At 35.8% G+C, this 19,857-nt stretch overlaps 1 protein-coding gene across 1 annotated transcript in view; it reads left to right on the top strand.

The window, feature by feature from the left end:
• Positions 1-19,857, top strand: part of USH2A (usherin) — a 949,135-nt gene that overhangs the window by 95,345 nt on the left and 833,933 nt on the right. The window lies entirely within an intron of this gene.

The following is a 19,857-nucleotide window of genomic DNA, read 5'->3' as shown; positions in this document are numbered from 1 at the left end:
AAATATGAACCTAAAATGCTCAGGTGTAATACAGCTTATAGATGTAGTATAGCTTACAGGTGTAAAAAGTAAATATGAACCTAAAATGCTCAGGTATAATACAGCTTGTAGCTATAGTATAGCTTACAGGTGTAAAAAGTAAATATGAACCTAAAATTCTATTCATTTTAGAGAATAAATGTTTTTGAGAAAAATGAAAGTCATCAGTAATATAGAAATTTTTATTTTTAAACATAAGCTCTGAGTAACTATAAAGGAAATTAAACCCCGAGGTATTATTTCTTTTCCTTTCTTTTATCTTTCATTAGCATGGTATTTTATTTAGAAAAATTGAGCTACTTAGTTAGTATGCTACTAAACAAAATAAGTCGTTTGATTCTTTTATCTACACGGTGTTGGGTTTTTGTTGCTGCTGTTGTTTGTTTTAAACTAGCTCGTGTGTCATAAATTAATTGAGTTTCAATTTTACTTTTCATCCTTTTAAAACCACTCAACCAGGATTTAGATCCGATGGGTAAGGGAGCTGATGGGTCTTTAAGCCGGTGACCCTTCTCTTCTTTCTAAATTAAAAGTGCTTCCCCTTTTGTTTGAGGAACACGGCATATACAAAAAAAAAAAATCCTGTATGTGGTTTCACGGTCCGTCGCATTAAACAGTGAGATTATTTCATTAAACTTACCCATCTAAGTGGCCCTGTTTTTTCTCTTTCCCCGCCCCCCCCCCACCTTCCCTCTTCCTCCCTTCTTCTCCCCCTCTCACCACTGGTCCTGAGGGGTTTATCTGTCCTGGGTTCCCTGTGTTTCCAGTTAACATTTGTACATTTTTTGCCCTCATCATTCTCAAAACATTTGCTTTCCACTTGCCCCTTCCATATCAGTTCTCCCCCTCCCCTCCTCCCTCCCTCACCTTCCTATTCCTACCACTAGCACCTGACCTCAACGCAATCTTCAAAGTCTTTTCCTTTGCTGTGAAAACTGTTTCTTCCTTTCTCTCATTCTTCTTTTCTTTGATAATAATAGTGTCATGAAGTATTTATGTTTATGACATTGACTAATTTTGCTGAGCATAGTGTCCTCTAGTTCTGTTCATGTCATGAGGTGTTCGACAGGCTCTTCATTGCTTCTGAAGGGTGCGTAATATTTCATTTTGTGTATGTACGAGAGTTGATCTATTCCTCCACGTATCAGAGTTTTTGATTGTTTCCATCATTTTGTTCTTTTAGAAATTGCTGTGAAACAAGGGTGTGCATATATCTATTTGTGCTTTGTTCTTATTTCTTTAGGGTACATATCAAGTAGAGAGATTGTGGGACCATGAGGTGTTTTTGTTTGCACTTGTTTGAGAAAGTGCAATACTGTTTTCCTAGTGGCAGTAAATTCTCAGTCCCACAAGTACACTGTACAGCAGTATGCATATCTGAGTGATATATGAGTATTCCAACCTCTCCATAGCCTCTCGACCATTTCTAATTTTCTCTTTTTGAAGCTTGCTAAGAGTGTTGGTATGAAGGGGTATTTAATCATTGTTCTAATTTGTATTTCTCCTAGAGTTAATTAATGAGAGAATTTCTTCATATGTTTATTGGCCACTTGGATGTCAACCTTATTAAATTGTCTATTGATGTTTTGTGCCATATTGAATTGTGTTTTTCTTATAGAGGAGTTGTATTTTTCTAAAGATATTTGAAATTAACCTTGATCTATCATTGCTGAATACTTTTCCCAAACTGTGGATTCTCTTTTTACTTTTTTTGATGAAGTCTTCAAATTGTGTTTATATATAGGTGTATATATGAATTATTAGCATTATTTTTGGTAAGATGTAGAGAAATCATTAGTATTGGCCTCAAGCTAGTTTATTTTATTGATGATATCAGCAAGTCATTTAGAAATTTATAGTAAGATGCCTCAGTTTGCGTATAATGGTCAGGGAGCATTCCAAAGTTGAGTTTGAAATTTTGTTGTGTCTTTAGGAATAATTTACATATAATAAATTAGGTGTTGAGCTGCTAACCACAACATCACTGGTTCAAACACACCAGGCTACCACTTCTGATAAAGGCTTACAGGCTTGGAAACCCTATAAAGGGCTATTTTCAGTTGAAATTATCTGAATGGCAGTGGGTTTTTGGTTTTGTTGTGTTGTGAATAAAAGGTAAATGGAGGAAGGGAAAGTGAGAGAGTGTGAGAGGGAGAGGTGTTTATTGACAGATATGTCATCAACATTAGCAATCGCCAATGTAAAAGAAGATACAACAATAGTGACAGTGGTAGCGATAATAAAAATACATTGTATGTGTGTAGTTTTCAGTCAACGGTGCTTGAGGCAATTGGTTGGCAACTTATAAGAAAATAGAGTTGGAGTCCTACTTCATAGTAAGTAAAAAATAATAGTCAATTTACTAAAATAAAATTGAAACAAGCAAAACAAATGAAAAAAGTCAATTTATTAAAACAAAGATTGAAACAAGCAAAACAAATGAAAAAACTTATAAACATTATGTCACATAAATATTGACAATTCTGTGCAGTATAATGACTAAAAAAGTAATTGCAATGATACATTATGTAAAATTAAAAAATAGTTACACTAAAAGGTGAAAAATTAAGATCCTTAATAAATAAATATCACTTACAATATAATAGAAAAATTTAACAACCTGATGAAATGAACAAAAAAAGATAATAGTTGATAAACATAATGAAAGGATATCCCTCATCACTTATAATCAGGAAATAGCAGATTCATTAAAATATTATAGTTCATCTACCAGATTAGCAAAAATCAAAAGGTTGATAACAGTTAGGCCTTCTGAGACTATCACTGTCATAACTGAGACTGAAGATGTACAAGATTTTGAATTGGTAATTTAACAATATCTATTAAGAAATTGCAAGCACCATTATGCAATTTGTGTTGTCCTGAAGTGTAGCAGAATGGTACGTAAACATGGATTTATGTACCAGTATATCCTAACTTTTAAAATAGCAGCACTGTTTCCTAGACACATGCCTAACTTGTGAACTTCCTTGCCTCCTAGACTTTGCCCTGTTGTCCTGGGATTTAATCAGTCAGGCTATGTCTCTGTGCAATATTTTTGTGGTAGTTTGGAACATATTCCTTTTTGTTGTTGTTAAGCTTGTGTGTGTGCTTGTGTGTGTACATGTGAGTTTAATTCCTGTCTTCTGGATTCTTAATATGACCTAATTTATGTTCCACAACGACATTAGTGTGCACGGTGGAATGACAAGCGTATTCCTCACATGCAGTTTCCTTGAGCACACTGTACAATGTAACCCTGCTGCTCATCTCAACCTAATTGCTTACAACCCTTTTTCTCTATGTGCCCAAATAAATATATGTATGCTTTAATCCAGACATCTGTTTGACTATATTTCACAGATCAGTGCTTTGTATCACTGTTCTTTTTATTTATACGTTCAGTCTTCTTCCCTTAAAGAAGGAAGAATTAAAAGAAGTCAAATATTTTTTCACTTTGTCAACCTTTTAAAATTATTATTACTAACTTTAAAGTCTCTTACTTGGTTTAATGATTATAACATTATAAAAATATATATTTAAGTGTTACTCTAACTGTGTTTGTATGACCGGTTTATCACACAAAAGATATTAATTCATTTGATTGCTTCTTTAGGAAACCATTTATTATTGTGTGTCTTTAGGGTTTTTCCAAATCAATTTGTTCTAGATTTTAAAATGTGTGCCCCCCAAAATCCCTAATCACTGACACCCACTCGATTCCAACTCATAGTGACCTATCGGACTGGTCGACCTGCTCCTGTGATGTTCTGAGACTGTCACTCTCTAAGCCGCATCTTTCTCCTGGAAACTGGGGGTTTACATTGCTGGCTTTGTGGTTAGTAGCCCAGCATATCACCACTACACCACCAGGGCTCCTCTGTCAGGTGGCATCTAATTCCAGTTGTTTGTCTCCTAGTGTCTTCAATTTTAACCCTTTAAGATGGATACTTCTTTCCTTCCCTCATACTCAGGGATTTTTTTCCCCATTTACCTAAAACCCACTGCTGTGCAGTGGCTTCTGATTCAATCTTAGTCCATATGCTACACAATGTAATTTCTCAGGATTGTCTTGGCTGTAACCTTAATGGACACATTTTCCTAGCATCTGTCTTCCATGGTACCACGTGGTCGATTGGAACTGCCAAACTTCATATTAGTATTCAAAACACTCACCACCATTGAGCCAATTCTGAGGAATAGCGACCCTATTGGGACTAAGCACCTGTAGATTTCCCACTAGCCTCCCCTTCCTTCTTCCCTCCACAAACATGTGCCAACTATGCCCTTAATTTAAATGCTCTGTGATGAACAGGACCCCTTGGTATGAGTGTATCTGGTGCATGTGAGCTAAGGTGGGTTTAATATTTCATATCGGACCTTATTTTCTAAACTTCATTTACTTTATGTTGATGATCCAATATCCTCCCTCTCTCTTTCCCTTTTTTACTTCTGCTTTGCCTCTCTAATTGTTCACAGTTAAGTGTTTAATATTTTAATGTTCTTAGATAATTTTATGCTTCCCCTTAAAATAGAGTCATTAAGTGAATCAAGGCTTGTGATTGGTTTCAAAAGTCAAGTTGGGATTCTCAGTTTTGGTCTCAGGTGCTGACTGTTGGCTGATCCAGTTGAGAAATAATTACCTCTAATTGGGGTTTGTAATACATTTTAATGCTTCTTATTTAGATAGTAAATGTCTGTTGAAAGCAAAAGTATAAAAGTAAATATTTCTTCCTTGACATATCTTGATAATTCATCAATTTATCCATAAATTAAAAAGCTACAAATATCATTCACTGAGCAAAGTCTGACAGATTCAGATAAAGGAGAAAAGTCAATAGTGTGTGCTAAAATGAATGATTTTTCAGTTCTCTGATATTTTCAACAGTGTTGCAAATGAAAAATGATTTCCTAAAAACATTCATAAATATAGCTTTCTCTTTTTGTTATAGTTCAAACTATTGAACTATAAGAGGGATTTTAAAAGTGTATAATAATGAAATCAAAAGATACGGAATTTCCCCCAAAACAATTGAAACCCCCTTCTACATGTGGGGACTCATGAGTCTCTGAAAAATTGCTTTAAACTAATTAAAATACCTATCTAAATGCTTTTCATATTGTTTCACTTTTAAAAAGAGTCTTAATATAAGCCATTCATTTCCTATTGGAATCATTGGTTCTTTTTAAAGACTTGGACATAATCCAAAAAGAATGTCTCCAATTTCACAGCATTATGCTAACCATTAATAATATTACTCATAAACAGAACTTCAGTGAATTATATTACAGCCATTTGGCAAACAGCAGAAAACGTAAGCCTTGAGAATATGCCAGTTCTTGGCCATTGTTGTTCCTATGATAAAGTATTTTTAGTAAGAGTAAAAATGAATGAAGTGGGAAGAAAAGAATACAATGGTTAATTGGGGAACATATTTTTATAGGCAATCATACTGGCGGATTTTCTGGAAGCAGCATTCTCAGTAGTTTACAGAGTTTTCATGTCACAAAATGGTGCTTACAGATGGGAATAGAATTTAAACATATTTTAACTTAATCGTCAACAGGTAGTTTCACTTTTGAAATTTTAATTTCTGGCTTCTCAATAATCAGAAGGCAACCCCACACTGTGTCTCATTTTCTGTATGGTAACAACTGTCTAATATTGTAGTTAGCCTCTTTAGAGCAGGCTCCCTCTCTATTCTGCCACCAAATATTCGTATGCCACTTTACATTTTAATGGCCTTAGTGATGATCAACTGGTCATCAAAAACCTTTGAGCTCATGAGCCTTTTAATGCAAATATTATCAGTAGACTCAAATGTATGCTACTAGACAGAAAACATAGGTTATTCTAGGCATGGCAAGACCAGCTGGCATTTGTCACAGCACTAACCATTGCTACTTCTGTTTAGTATTAACCCCATATAAAAAGAATAAAAGCTAACAAATAAGCAAAACAACTAAGCCTATTCCATTATTAAGATACTGATGATCTTGAGATACACTTAAAGCTTCACTTTTTTCTTAAGTGTCCATGACATTTTAAGCATCAACTAAATCCACATGGAAGAAGCACGTCAGCTTGTGTGTTCCAAGGATTGTAAATAATATGATCCAAATCCAAATGAGGAAATGGTATCGGAGCTTAAATTGTGAACAGCAGGTTTGCAGAAGGCTATGGACGACAGTGGGAACCCCAAACCCATTTGCAGGATCAGTACATGGACTAAGCTTCCAGGGAATCCCCTCTGGCCATCATTGAGTAGTGTTAAAACATTACACCTTATTATCTGATCTCCCTTATGACTCATTTAAAATCCGTTCTTTCTTAATATTTCCTGTTTTCTTTTTGATTGGATTTTTTCTCTAGTTTACTTGTTGTTCTTGTTTGGTATGTTTTCCTCTATATGAAATCCAAGATAAGCAAATCTACAGAGACAGTAACTATATTAATGGCTTCTGTGGGATGTGGCAGGAGAGGTTGGGAGAAATAGGGAGCTAAAAATAATGAGTACAAGAAGAAAGAAAATGTCCTAGAACTGATTATAGTGATGCTTGTGCAACTCTTTTGAATGTACTATTGAATTGTATGATGTGAATTATAAGTCAACAAAATGATTTTTTTAAACGGTGGATGATTACATTTTAGGATATCACCATTTTCTCTAGAGAGATTCAGTAAATAGCTTAATTTTAGAATTTTTTGGACAATTTTGAAATATTACTTTGATAGATGATACAATAACAAGCATAGTAAATTTCATTAATAGAGCATACATTTAGAGTACTTGGTATGTTTTTTTCTGAAGTATTAACCAAAAAAGTTAAAAGTAAATTGCTGGACTCATTTTTGGATTCATTTGGGGCAAAATAAATTCCCGAAGATTTTATATTACTCAGTAATTCTCAAGTTTGGTTGAATATTTCCAAGTGGAATTCAAGACTATGGCACAGATTTAGCATGTTATCTTTAGATACACTGCAAATTTGAAATGCAGTGTCTCTCTTAAATGATTAATTTTATTTGGCTAATAATTGATTACTGTTCATTGAATACGATGTTTCAAAATGAAACTTGATATATTTTGAGATCATTTTAGATTCACATGCAACAGTAAGAACCAATATAAAGACATGATGTACATTACCCATTTTCTCCTAGTCATAACATTATGTAAAACTAGTTGTTTATTCCCTAAATCAACTTTCCAGAAGTGTGATTTTTTATATAGTGAAATGTACTAATTTAAAAGTGTAGTTTGATGAGTGTTCCAAATGTATACCCGGTGTAATCACTTCCCCAATGAAACTATAATAGAATGATTGCCTCTTCCCAAAATTCTGTTTTACCCTCTGGCAGGTCTGGTCACTAACCTGAGGAAACAGTCTGTTTTCAGTCACAACAGATTAGTTTTTAATGTTCTCAAACTTTATAACATGGAAATATTCAATATGTGATCTTTGGTGCACAGACTTTTAAATTCACATTTATAAACATTATTGCTCAGTTACTTGTGTTATTAACTTTATTGCAATATAGAACCGCAGGTCACATAACAGGAAACACATTTCAACATGTTGTAGGTGTAGAATACTACCTTGGAATACGTTTGAATGTAGTTTGAATGTAGTATAGATCAGCAAGCATGGGCATAGAGCTCTACCATCTTACTGTTTCATCTTTTCTTGATTTCCTGACCAGTTAAAACGTTTACGTGTTGATAAACTGTAGTGTTAAGGAAAGCAGTGGCATTTGGAACTTGCAGCCAGATGAGTTTTCAGTTCACTTAGTGGCGATATTCACCTCTCCAGGGCTGTTGCCCAAGAGTGAGGCAATGACTGGTGCCTCAGCCAAGCACTGACACTTTGTTGGCCACTTAGCCATTCTTTCATCATCTTGTGATATCACTACCTGTGTGAGTGGCCAAGCCTTCAGCTGAGCAAATTATTAGTAACCATGAGCAGGCCTCCTATGCTTTGGCTTTGATCTGTGACCCTTTTATAGCATTAATCATGGATCTTATGAATTAACTACAATCAAACTATCAGTATGAATTTTTGTTAGCATTATAAATAGCAGAGCCAGCTGAATCACATTTTATAGAATAAGCTGTCCTACCATTCAGTGACTTGAATGGTGCCAACAGCACATTCTACCGTGTTGATGATGGAAACGACTCGTTCCTGTGATGGCGGAGAATGTGTTCCTGTAGCATACCAACGGCCAAAAGTATGAGTCATCTTGACGCGTTTACTTCGTATTTGTATCACACATCAAGATGTACCACCACTTCTTTTTCCTGTTTGGTCACAGAGATATTTTCTGTAATTAATCTGCAAAAAAAGATCCACACTAAATTTTCTCCAGAAGAAAGTAGGAACAAAATACTTATGCCATGTACATTGAAAATATGGAAAAGAGTCTAAGAGCATGCAGATCTGTGGAATCAGCCTTATAGAAGACACACACAAAGATAGTGAAACTAACAATAATCAAAGACATAAAGGTAAAGAACTTTTCAGAGTTGAGGGAAAAAGATGACATTTTGGAATTTCAAGGAAGCTAAAAAACAAAACCCCTCAAACCAGAAAAATCCCACAAACATAGCTAAGGACATGATAATAAATTGGCTGATTATCAAACACCAGACTCTAAAATTAGAGAGAAAAGCCATAGAGTAGCCAATAATCCCAATATAGTATTTGTCGCTGGACCATGAATTAGAAATGAGTCAGCAAAGGATAACATCTTTAGTCCAAAAAAATTATCAGTAGTATATCACTAAGTAAAGGATTTATTTCAGGAAGAGAGAACATGATCTCTGAGAGATTGGTGATTAAATAAACCAGAAAATATATGAATAAATAAAATTACACATGGGCTATATTTAACTGTTGGTTTTGTTATGTCAAGTCAAGTTCACCCCATAGTGATCACAGCACAGCAATATGAAACACTACGAGTCCCATAGAGCCTTACAATTGCTATGTTTGGGCACATTGTTGCAGGCACTGTGTCGGTCTGCCTTGTCAAGAGGCCTTTGTCTTTTATACTGACCTTCAACTCTACCAAGAATGAGGTCCTTTCCCAGGGACTGGTCTTTCCTGAGAACATGCCCAAAGTATGTGAGACACTGCCAGAACAAACAAGGATGCCTTAGAAGAAGTATAACCAAAATAGCCCTTAGAAATAAGGATGGGAACTTTGTTTCACACACTTTGGACACATATGTATTAAGTAGTAATAATAATTTTATATATAGGAGTGTTGAAAAGTAAGATACTACTAAAATGCTCATGAAAAAGGGCACTTAAGTTAAATAAGGATGATGGCACTTAAAGAGACTCAAGTTCCTTTGATTATTTAGGAAGAGTGGAACAATTTCAGACTTTCAGCAAACATTTTTATTTTAAAGGTTAACTCACCAGAAGAAAAGAGATGTGTTATTCAGCTTCCCAAAGTATAGAGAATAAAATGGACTTAAATTACAACTTTATTTTCCAAAGCAAGACCAAAAAAGAGAGTAGGAAAAGAAAAAGCAGGGTAAATGGAAAATGCAATTCAAAATATATCAGAAATTTCAAACAAATGTGAACATAAAATGTTGGTGAACATGAGTGAAAAAACAGTTGCAAGAATGTGTAGAAAGGTTGCTGTAAAAAATTCAAGTTGATTCAGAAAAGAACATGGAATGAAAGGGTGTTTGCTGACATTTTGTGTATATTAGCTGAAGGGGTTTACTCTGTGGTAGTTAAATAATTTTGTGTCAACTTGAAGATCTAAGAGTGTAGGGGTGGAGTCTAGCCTGTCAGTCAGGTCACAGCCTGATGGTGCCTCCTTGTGGATGTGGCCTCCTCATAAGGAGGATCCTGGGATCCACAAGACTTTGCACCCACCAGCTGGTGATGTTTCTGTATTTTTGCATCATTGCTTGTGGTTTCGTGAATCAGAAGAGGGACTTATCGACTAGTATTGGACTTACGGATGAGTTGGAATGGGCTAGGATGTTTTATTGATTCATAATTACTTCTTGTTATAAAGCTCTCTCTTACACATATATGAGTGTCATCAGATTTGTTTCTCAGTCCACTGGCTTAACATACTCTTTTATTTTCTTCTTGCTGTTTTGTTTTTGCTTTTGTATGTTTTTCTGTATATGAAATCCAGGTTAGGTAAATCTATAGAGACAAAAACTGGATTACTAATTTCTTAGGGATGTTACATGGGAGGCTGGAGGGAAATGAGGAGTTAATAAGTACAAGAAAGAAGAAAATGTTCTAAGATTGATCGTGGTGATGATTCTACAATTATTTTTAATATGATTAAACCATTGAATTAAATTTTAAAAAAGAAAGCGGTTTTTAGTAGAATGATGTTTACTTGTGGTTTAGTGACTATGCAAAGGCATTTATGTATGTGGATCATAACAAATTATGGATAATATTACAATGAATGGTAATAGTTGTGCTCACAGGGAACTTGACTGTAGACGAGGCAGGTGTTTGAACAGAACAAGTTGATATTGCAAGGCTTTAAATCATGTCAGGGCTGTTTTCACTATAGTTTCTCAATTTGTATACTGAATAAATGATGTTAGAAGCTGGACTATCTTAAGAAGAATTGGAAGAAGGCTCATTAACAATCTGTGATAAATGCAAATAACAACTTTGTTGCTGAAAGTGAAGACAATTGAAACACTAACTGATGAAGATAAGAGATTATAACCTTCAGTATAAATTGCGCCACAAAAAAACAAACCAAAATCTTTACAATTGGTAACCAATAAGCAGAATCATGTTAAATGGGGAGGTGGGTGTTGACATTGTCAGGATTCAATTTATTTGGATCCACCATCAATGCTCATGGAAGTAGCAGCCAGGAAATCAAAGAAATCATTGTATTGCGCAAACAAACAAGCAAAATCACTGCCATTGAGTTGATGCCAACTCATAGCAACCCTGTATTACAGGGTAGAACTGCCTCTGTGAGTTTCTGAGACTGTGCCCCTTTAAGGAAGGAGAAAGCCCTGTATTTGTCCCAAGGAGAGCCTTGTGCTTTGGGTGGTTTCAGTGGTTTTATGTTGCAAAACCTGCAGTTAGTAGTCCAATGTATAACCATCAACCACCAGAGCTCCTTGTACTGGACAAAGTTGTTGCAAAAGATATCTTTAAAGTGTTAAAAAGCAAAAGCATTACTTTGAAGTGTGCTTGACTCAAATCATGGTATTTTCAGTCATCTCATATGCGTGACAAAGCTGTATAATGAATAAGGAAGATTGAAGAAAGATTGATACCTTTGAATTAGGTTTTGGTGAAGAATAATGTATATGCCATGGGTTTTCAGATCATCAAATAAATGTGTTAGAAGAAGTTTAGTCAGAATATTCTTTAGAAATGAGGATGGTCATTTTACACATGTGAGACATATTTTCAAAAGAGAACAGTCCCTGTACAAAAGCATCATGTTTAGTAAAGTAGAAAGATAGCAAGAAAAAAAAAGACTATGAGGTGGATTGCAACAGTGGTTGCAACAATGGGTTGTAACATAGGAATGTTTCTGAGAATGGCCCAGGAACAGGAAGTGTTTGGTTCCATTGAACAATAAGGTGGGTATGAGCTGAAAATGGCTGGCTGGTACCTAAAATAACAATAACATTGATCTTGTATAAATAACTTTCAACATATCCTCATAGTAGCAAATACCCAAAAGAGCTGAGGGAAGATGTGTTTAAAACAGGATATATCAAGCTCTTATTTTGATGATCATAATTCTGTGCAGGTTACACGCATGATGTAGGAGAATGATAGGAAGAAGTACTGTTATGTTTTTCTTGAGTAACCTGACAAGAATTGGCTTTGGTTACCAAGGACAGGGTTTGAGTTTATAAAGGATAATGGGCAGATCATTATTGAAAAAGAAGAAAGCAGAGCATGCGCACACTGGGCTTCCAAAGTGAACAGAGTGGAAGAAGCTTGGTCAGGAGTCCTACTGATTTCTTCTATTTGAGGCTAAAATAGGAGAAGAAGTCTTTCAAATCTGCAAAGAGTGTGTGTTATTGTTACCGTCAGGTGCAGTGGAGTCATCTCTGACTCATTGTAAATGTATGTACGTTAGAATGGAACACTAACTGGTTCTGTGCCTTTCTTACAATTATATTTGAGCCCATTGTTGTAGCTACTGTGTTAATTCATCTTCTTGAGTGTCTTCTTCTTTTTTTGCTGACTCTACCAAATATGATATTTTTGGTCTCTTCTGATAGCATGTCCAAACTCAAGCCAAATCCTGTAGCATAGAGTTGGTCCTGAAACCTGCTATATGATTCCTGAAACTGTCAATTCTCATGGAAGTAGATGGCCTTCTCTCTCTCTGTGGAGCAGCTGCTGTTAGCAGTCCGACGCTTACCAGATAGCACACCAAGACTCTCTATGCCATTACACACATTTTAAAAACATGCAAAAACAATATCATAAGTCATACCTAAATATAAAGAGAAAATACCCCAAAGGGCTTGTGAGTTAATACCATTAAGTTCAACTACGATTGGCAGTGTAATTTGTATATGTCTTGTATATTTCCATTTCATTTCTCTAAAAAATATGATTTATATGTTTATCAGGTCCGTATTTACATTAAATATCCTGTTATGGCAAAAATTCAAATATAGATAACTCTTTTCAGCATGAAATAGCCATAACTAAATTAATGGCTACTGTATATGTTTATAGTTCTATTGTGAAGATCGATCATTTGCTAGCTTTATTCACTCAGCAGATATTTATTAAATGTCTTCTATGTATAGAGCATTATGCCACAGTACAGCCATTATGTCTTGATTACAGATGCAAGTATTTGAAAATATTGAAGGACCTTCATTTGTGAAATTCAAAACAGATTCCCTGGCAGACACTAATTACTATAATAAATGGAGCTGACTTCAGTGCAAACAAATGACTTGAGCTGACAATTAGCAATTAACAAATAATATAAATATCATGGGAATTTTAAATCTTAAAAGTAAAGTTTAATGCAGCAACACTAATGAGAGGATTGTTTTGTTTACTAACATAGTGCTCAAGTATAATACTACATAAAATTGCCGGTCTAGAATGGCTCCATAACCATATGTAACTAAAAGGCCCTTTTTATACCAGCTGATCAACTTCCAAGGGTCAAGGAGCTTTAAAAACAAAAAACAAGAGGTCATGCATTGTACTACTTAATATATGATTCAGATTTATACATGTTACTTTGACAAAATTGCATGTGAAGAACATTTTAATATAATGAAACTATGTTTTAGTCCATTTTGCCATTGTTTTTTCGTAGAATGGTACAGATTTTCTTATATAGTGTGATTTCAAGTTTCCCAGAGCATGTCAATAGTGTTGAATTATAATGATTGCAATAAAATAAAATAGTTTTGGCTCAGTCACTACTCACAGAAGCAAATCTTAAAATCTACTTTCGGGATGTTTGGGAGAACCTGGCTCCATTCTATTCAGTGCCCTAAACAAGTTTCATGATAAATGATTCCTCTTGGAGGAATCCCAAAAAGAGACTTCTGACTTGGGGGTCAGTGCTTGTCACCTCATCTGAAGTGGTTGGGGGATATTCACAATGGTCATCAGTTGGACCCAGTACTATTTATATATATGTCTATCTATATGAGACAGACATGACAAGCAATCTCAAGGAGACAGCAATGTGACCTACGGTTCAGGGAGGACATGGGAAAGGAGGAGATTGGGGTGGAGGAATGGTGAGCCAATATGCCAGGGGCAGGGGAGTAGCAAGGGATCAAAATATCTCTGGTGAGCAGGGTGTCTCTGGAGATGTTTGACCAATTGAGAGGTACCTGAGATGAATTACTGAGAGGTGAGTGTTGGGTGAACATGATAGTGGGGCAGAAGAAAAGGTGTAACACATAATGGCCTTACTTTTACCTCACTAATCTTGCTAGACCTGTCTATGTACATTTGTACAATTAAGGTCTTTCGATGCATGAAATCCAAGGTAGGTAGCCCCTCAGCAACAGTAATGGGAGTAAGATTCCCTAATGGTATGAGAAGAGATGGTGGGGGAAATGAGGGAGCGGGGAACTAATAGCAAGGCTGACTGTATAATCCCACTCAAGGGAAATGAACATCAGCATTTAGGTGAATGGATACATTGGATGGTGTAAGTTATGGCAAACCCCCTCCCCCCCGATAATAACAATATATATTAAGGGTTCAGGTGGGTGGCAGAATGGGAAAGGAGGGGATAAAGGAGAACTGATCTCAAGGAGTTCCAGAAGAAAGAAAATATGTTGGAAGTGATGAGGGCAGCAACTGTGGAACTCCGCTTGATCTAATGGAATATGGATTGTGATTATATATGTAAGAGCTCCCAAGAAAATATTCAACACACAGACTGTCAGTTTTATTTGTATATACTGACAATGCATAGAACTGAAGTAGTTAATCATATAAATCTGGCTACCATCCCCACAGTTTTTCCAATGTAAATTGTGTTTTCTGTGCTATTAAAATTGCTTCTTGGCTTATTTTCTAATCCTCTATTTAATTTTGTCTTTAAAGATGCAGATTAGGTATTGGCTGGATTAGAAAACTTGTAAAACTAACCACTACATATTAATGGTTGAAATGGCAAATAAAGTATGCATGCTCAGTGTTTATGTTCATTGTATTGTCACCTATGAAGGATCAGTTTTGTTCAATGGTATTAGTAGCTGTTTAATTTATGCTATAAATTTCAATATCTGTGGAGCAGGTTACATTGTATCCATGGACACTTTAATTATATGAGAATTTCCAATCTTCCAATCCAAGGAAAGATAATTACTGAGAAAGGAATATGTCATTGAAGGATAAATACAGGATCAGTGCTGTCTTCTTAATGCAAAACTTGGTAATCGTTTCTGAACTTGCTAATTGAAAGTATATAACACTCCATAGGTAAAATCCTTAGGTAAGATGTTATTACATTTCCCTTTAAACCTTTAATGTTACTATTAATTTTACCACTAGTCATATAACACATAGTCCTGTAATATCAGAACTATACAGTCTATTAAGTCATTCATTCCTGCATTTATCAACCATATGTTGATCTCTTGCCATGTGCAAAACCAACCCTAATTGTGTGATGTTAAGCAGTCTTCTGTCTGCTGTTTGCCTGAAGGCAGGCTGTTTGAACTCAGTAGTTCCTCCAGAAGAGAAAGATGTGGAAGTCTGCTCCTCTAATGATCAAGGACCCGGGGACTCTAGAGGGCTGTTCAATTTTGTCCAGTAGCGTCACTATTGAATTTGAATCAATGCATCAGCTCAATGGCAATGTGGCAGTGGGTGTTTATGGGACCATGTGTAGGGCAGAGAGCCTTTTACTATTCATATTATCCTATAGCTGGAATTTAAAAACAAAAGAATTTCCTGTAAAGCTTCCCCCAAATGTATCATTGATAATAAATTAACATTTTACTTACCTTCACCTTTGGGATTTGAGCACTAGAGCTACCCGGTCCACTTTCAGGTGTAGTGTGCTTCAGCACTAGGTAATCTAAAGATCTGCTGCTCAGCCTCACCAGCAGCTCTAGGAGAATGATAGGGCAGTCTGCTCACCTGAAGAGTTCCCGATTTGGAAACCCGAGCATGGCGAGTTCTGTTCTGTCCTATAGAGTCTCCGTGCATTGAAATGGACTGTTGGCGACATTTTTTTTCTGGGATGGAGGTGCAGCGCTTTTATTGAAAACAATAACAACAATAAATGAAGTTTGTAAGTATTTGTCTATCTAGTGGACAAAATTAATTACACTGAAATTGTACTAACTGAATTACAACTGAATTGCCACATATAAAAGAATGAAGAAGCTCTGAATAGAGACGTAGGACAATTATGGCAGACTTCCACTCAGAGTTGCTTCAATATCTTGAGGCCATTTGAGGGTAGCTGAATAAATTACCTCTTTTAGTTCAGTAAGAAGTGCTAGGTAAAAAGTAACCAAACCAAACCCACTATTCTTGAGTTGATGCCGACTCTTAGTGACCCTACAGGAAGGTGTCGAGTTGCCCCATGGGATTTGGAAGGCTGTAAGTCTCATGCAAGCACCTGCCATGTCTGTCTCTTGCAGGAGTGGCCGGCAGGATCCAGCAGCTAACCTTTTTTGGTTAATCATTTTATTGGGGGATCCTACAACTCTTATCACAATCCATCCATCCATCCATTGTGTCAAGCACTTTTGTACATTTGTTTCCCTCATCATTCTCAAAATATTTGCTTTTTACCTGGTAACAGTCTTCAAGAAGTTCTGCATACTGACCTCTGGGGGAAAATAAGTATTTCATAAGCTCTCATTGAAGCAGATTGCCCTCCTCCCCTCCCCACGTATCTCCCACGGGAATCTCTGAAAAGTTCAGCCAAGAGTTAGAGGGACTTTATTTTTGGATTGTAGAGCTTTTAGGGTCACTATGGAACATTGGTGGCATCGTGGGTTACTCGGGCTGAAAACCATAAGGTCAGCAGTTTGAAGCCACCAGCTGCTCTGTGGGAACAAGATGAGGCTGTCTACTTCCATAAAGAGATAGTCTCAGAAACCCAAAGGCGCAGTTCTACCTGGTCCTGTAGGGTCACTCAGTTAGAATCAACTCAATGTCAGTGCATTCTTTCTTTTCTTTATGGTCACTGTGAATGGGAAGCTACTCCATGGCAATCGGTTGTATTTTTATCGAGTTGTTTTGAGAGGGAGTCAGTTCTGCACTCAGTAACCACAGCCATGAAGTTTACTCTCTGAGCAAAAGGTGTGCATGGACACTTGGCCATAGTGAACCCACTCAATTTCCCCCTCTCTTGTTGATCATTTGTCTATTCCTGGGGCCAGTATAGCTGATGATTAAGAATGAGGCTGTGGGAAGAGAACATTTATATAATTTATAAATTGAGTGTCTTCTGTGGGGGAGGGCTTCTGGCGAAGGCTTCTTCTAAGCACTATGGTTGTAGTAATGAATAAAAAAAGCCAGCATTTCAGACCTCAGACATTTTTATATTTTAGTTTTACATTCTAAGGGATGACTTTAGAAAAGTCATTAAATCTTTCTAGTCAGAATTCTCTTGCATGCAAGGGAGGCAACAGCAGCTCCTATGTCTCAGTTTGTTGCAAAGATGTAGTCAGCTAATAATATATACTATCAAACACTAAGCCTGATAGCACAGTGTTAGCCCTCTGTACTGCATGAAAAATCTTTTCTCAGAATAAAAAAAATTTGGACATTACTGTTGAGTTTCTGAAAAGAAAGACTTTTTTTCAATTCCTCTCTTTCTCTCTTTCGCTATTTTTTGCTAGAACCATGATCTCAAGAAATGAGCTCTTGTTATATCATCCATTCATTCATTCACACTTGCATTCTTTTGTTCACTCATCCCTCATTCCATAAATGTTTATGGAGCAATTATAATGTGTTATGTATTGGGTTCACTGTTAGTGTTTCATGCTGGGCTTCATAAGGTCAATGAAATCTGCTTCTTACCTAGCGGAGCTCAAACTCTAATAAAGAAAACATACAGGTGAATGGCCTATGATAAAATTCTGACAATTGCCATGATTTCAAAAGTAAAGGAAAATGTTATATTCTCTATAAACAATAAAATACAGCAGCGCTCACGACTGTCCTGTGCACCTCTAGAGTTTTAACCTGTATTTTGTGTCCCAGACCATTTGTTTATCACTATTTTGGAATTAATATTCATTTCCTAGCTTTAACTTTTAAAAATGAACATTAAAAAAATCAAGGTTTTGAGTTCACTCAGAAATAGATTCTTTCCCTGTCAGTCTTCATAACCTGTGGATGTTGATGACAAGTTATATTGCTTTCCATGACTCCTGGCCATCATTAAAAATGTAAACTTTCAAAGGACACCGAGTCTGTTGAATGTTCCAGGGTCTTCTGGGAGTAACTTTTTGGAAGATTTTACTTACCCCCAAACACATTTCTCACAAACTTCCTATATCTCTGGCTAAGAGGATATTTTTCTTCCATTATTCCAAGATACATACTTGGGCATTTAAGATGGGTGGATAAGTGACTGGATAAATGAGTGACTGCTGGAGTTAAATTACCTTACATTTTCCTTTATATAATTTTGTACTTTCTCTGCAAATTTGAGGGTATTAAGAAGTAATGGATCAAAATTGATACTGATGGGGTAAGGCTGATAAAAATGCTTTAGGCTTGTGGATTATCTTTGAAAGATTGTCTTTGCTACCCTCTAATAGTAACAAAAGAACAATATATTCCAGCTTAATGATCCAGAAGAGAGAAATGTCATTGTGTATTATTAGAATATAATGTAATAAAATAGATCTCATCAGTGTCTTCTAGATTCAATGATTGCTCCCTGATTCTCTGACTTGAACATGTCAAAGTGTTTGGCTGCAACTTAGTGGACTTGATTAAGTAGCCTTTAGGAAGCTATCAAAATGAAAGCAGTTAAGTGAATCAGTAAAAAAGGGTCTCCACCCTGATATTGCCATTGTCTAATCTTATAATTTGAGCATCCAGGGACATATCAAGGGAAATCCAGTTGTTGCAGAAGACAGTGTAACATAATTGAAAGTGACAAAAGGTCAACTGCAAACTGGGAAACATGGAGTAGAAATCTATCTGGTGCATAAAATAAAAGACTTGGAAATATTTTAAAATCTGAAATGCAACTTAGGAAGTCAGTGACAGGAAAGATAAAAGAGTATTGTGAGAGTTCAAAAATTTACTCTCTTATGAATCCATAATGTGCTTATGAATTATGGCTATTCCTTCCATTTTTCCATGGTTCTCTATGAATTACCTGAAAGAAGTTGTGATGAAACACGATTATGTGATCAAAATTGATAGTGTGATAACCAAATTACTCCTCTTTATTTGTCTTTTGAAACCATACTACATATTAGTAGAGTAGCATTGTCCTAAGGATTTAAGACCAAAATGTCATTTAATTTTGTTCAGCAAATCAATTTTAAAACAGTAAAGCACACTTTCATCTCTGAATATCCTTATTACTATATATTATCCAAATTGTTTAAAAACGTATATTTTAAAAAAATTATACTCTGCCTAAAATGTATCTGGAAAAATAATTTTCTTTTTAGCATATCACTAATCTTTATGAAATTTAAACTAGAACACTTTCATTTTCTTATATTTCCTAAGTGAAGCATTACATGAAAAGCATACAAAGGGTGTAAAATTTTCTTGTCATCGCCCAGGCATTTGCACTGTATTTACCTTCAATTTTTTTCACAACATCAGTAAAAAATGTGCATTGTGGGGGAAAATAGATAAAATTAAAAGACTTCTGCAATCTACCATGCATAGATTCTTAGTTTACACCCTTTCAGATATGTTATCAAGGTTGCTATTAGAATGTCTACTCCGACATAATTTCTGTCTCCTTAAAGTTGAATCTCTATACATCCATAATCCAAAATCAAACTCATTGCCATGTATTTGACTCTGGAGCACAGGATAGAAATGCCCCAGGTGGCTTTCTAAGAGTGACGCTCTTCCCTGGAGCAGAAAACCTCATCTCTCCCCCACAGGACAGCTAAACTTGTAGTTGGCAGGCCAACTTGCAGCCACTGCTCCAAATAAGATTATATTTTGCAGGTTCTATTTAGCTTGGTGTCAAATACAAATTCTAGAAAGATGATCTACCTGCTTCAGTACAGATTAGTGTGGAGACCCAAAGGGGCAGTTCTGAACTGTTGAACAAGGCATTCTATGGCAGAATTGACTCAATGAGTCATTTGGGTTTGTTTTTTCGAC

This window comes from Echinops telfairi, unplaced genomic scaffold (assembly GCF_000313985.2).
Source record: "Echinops telfairi isolate 266 unplaced genomic scaffold, ASM31398v2 ScPeMD7_7424;HRSCAF=8462, whole genome shotgun sequence".
Classification (NCBI taxonomy): Eukaryota; Metazoa; Chordata; class Mammalia; order Afrosoricida; family Tenrecidae; genus Echinops; species Echinops telfairi.
The sequence above is the reverse complement of the archived record's forward strand: the minus strand, read 5'-3'. Positions and strand labels throughout refer to the sequence as shown.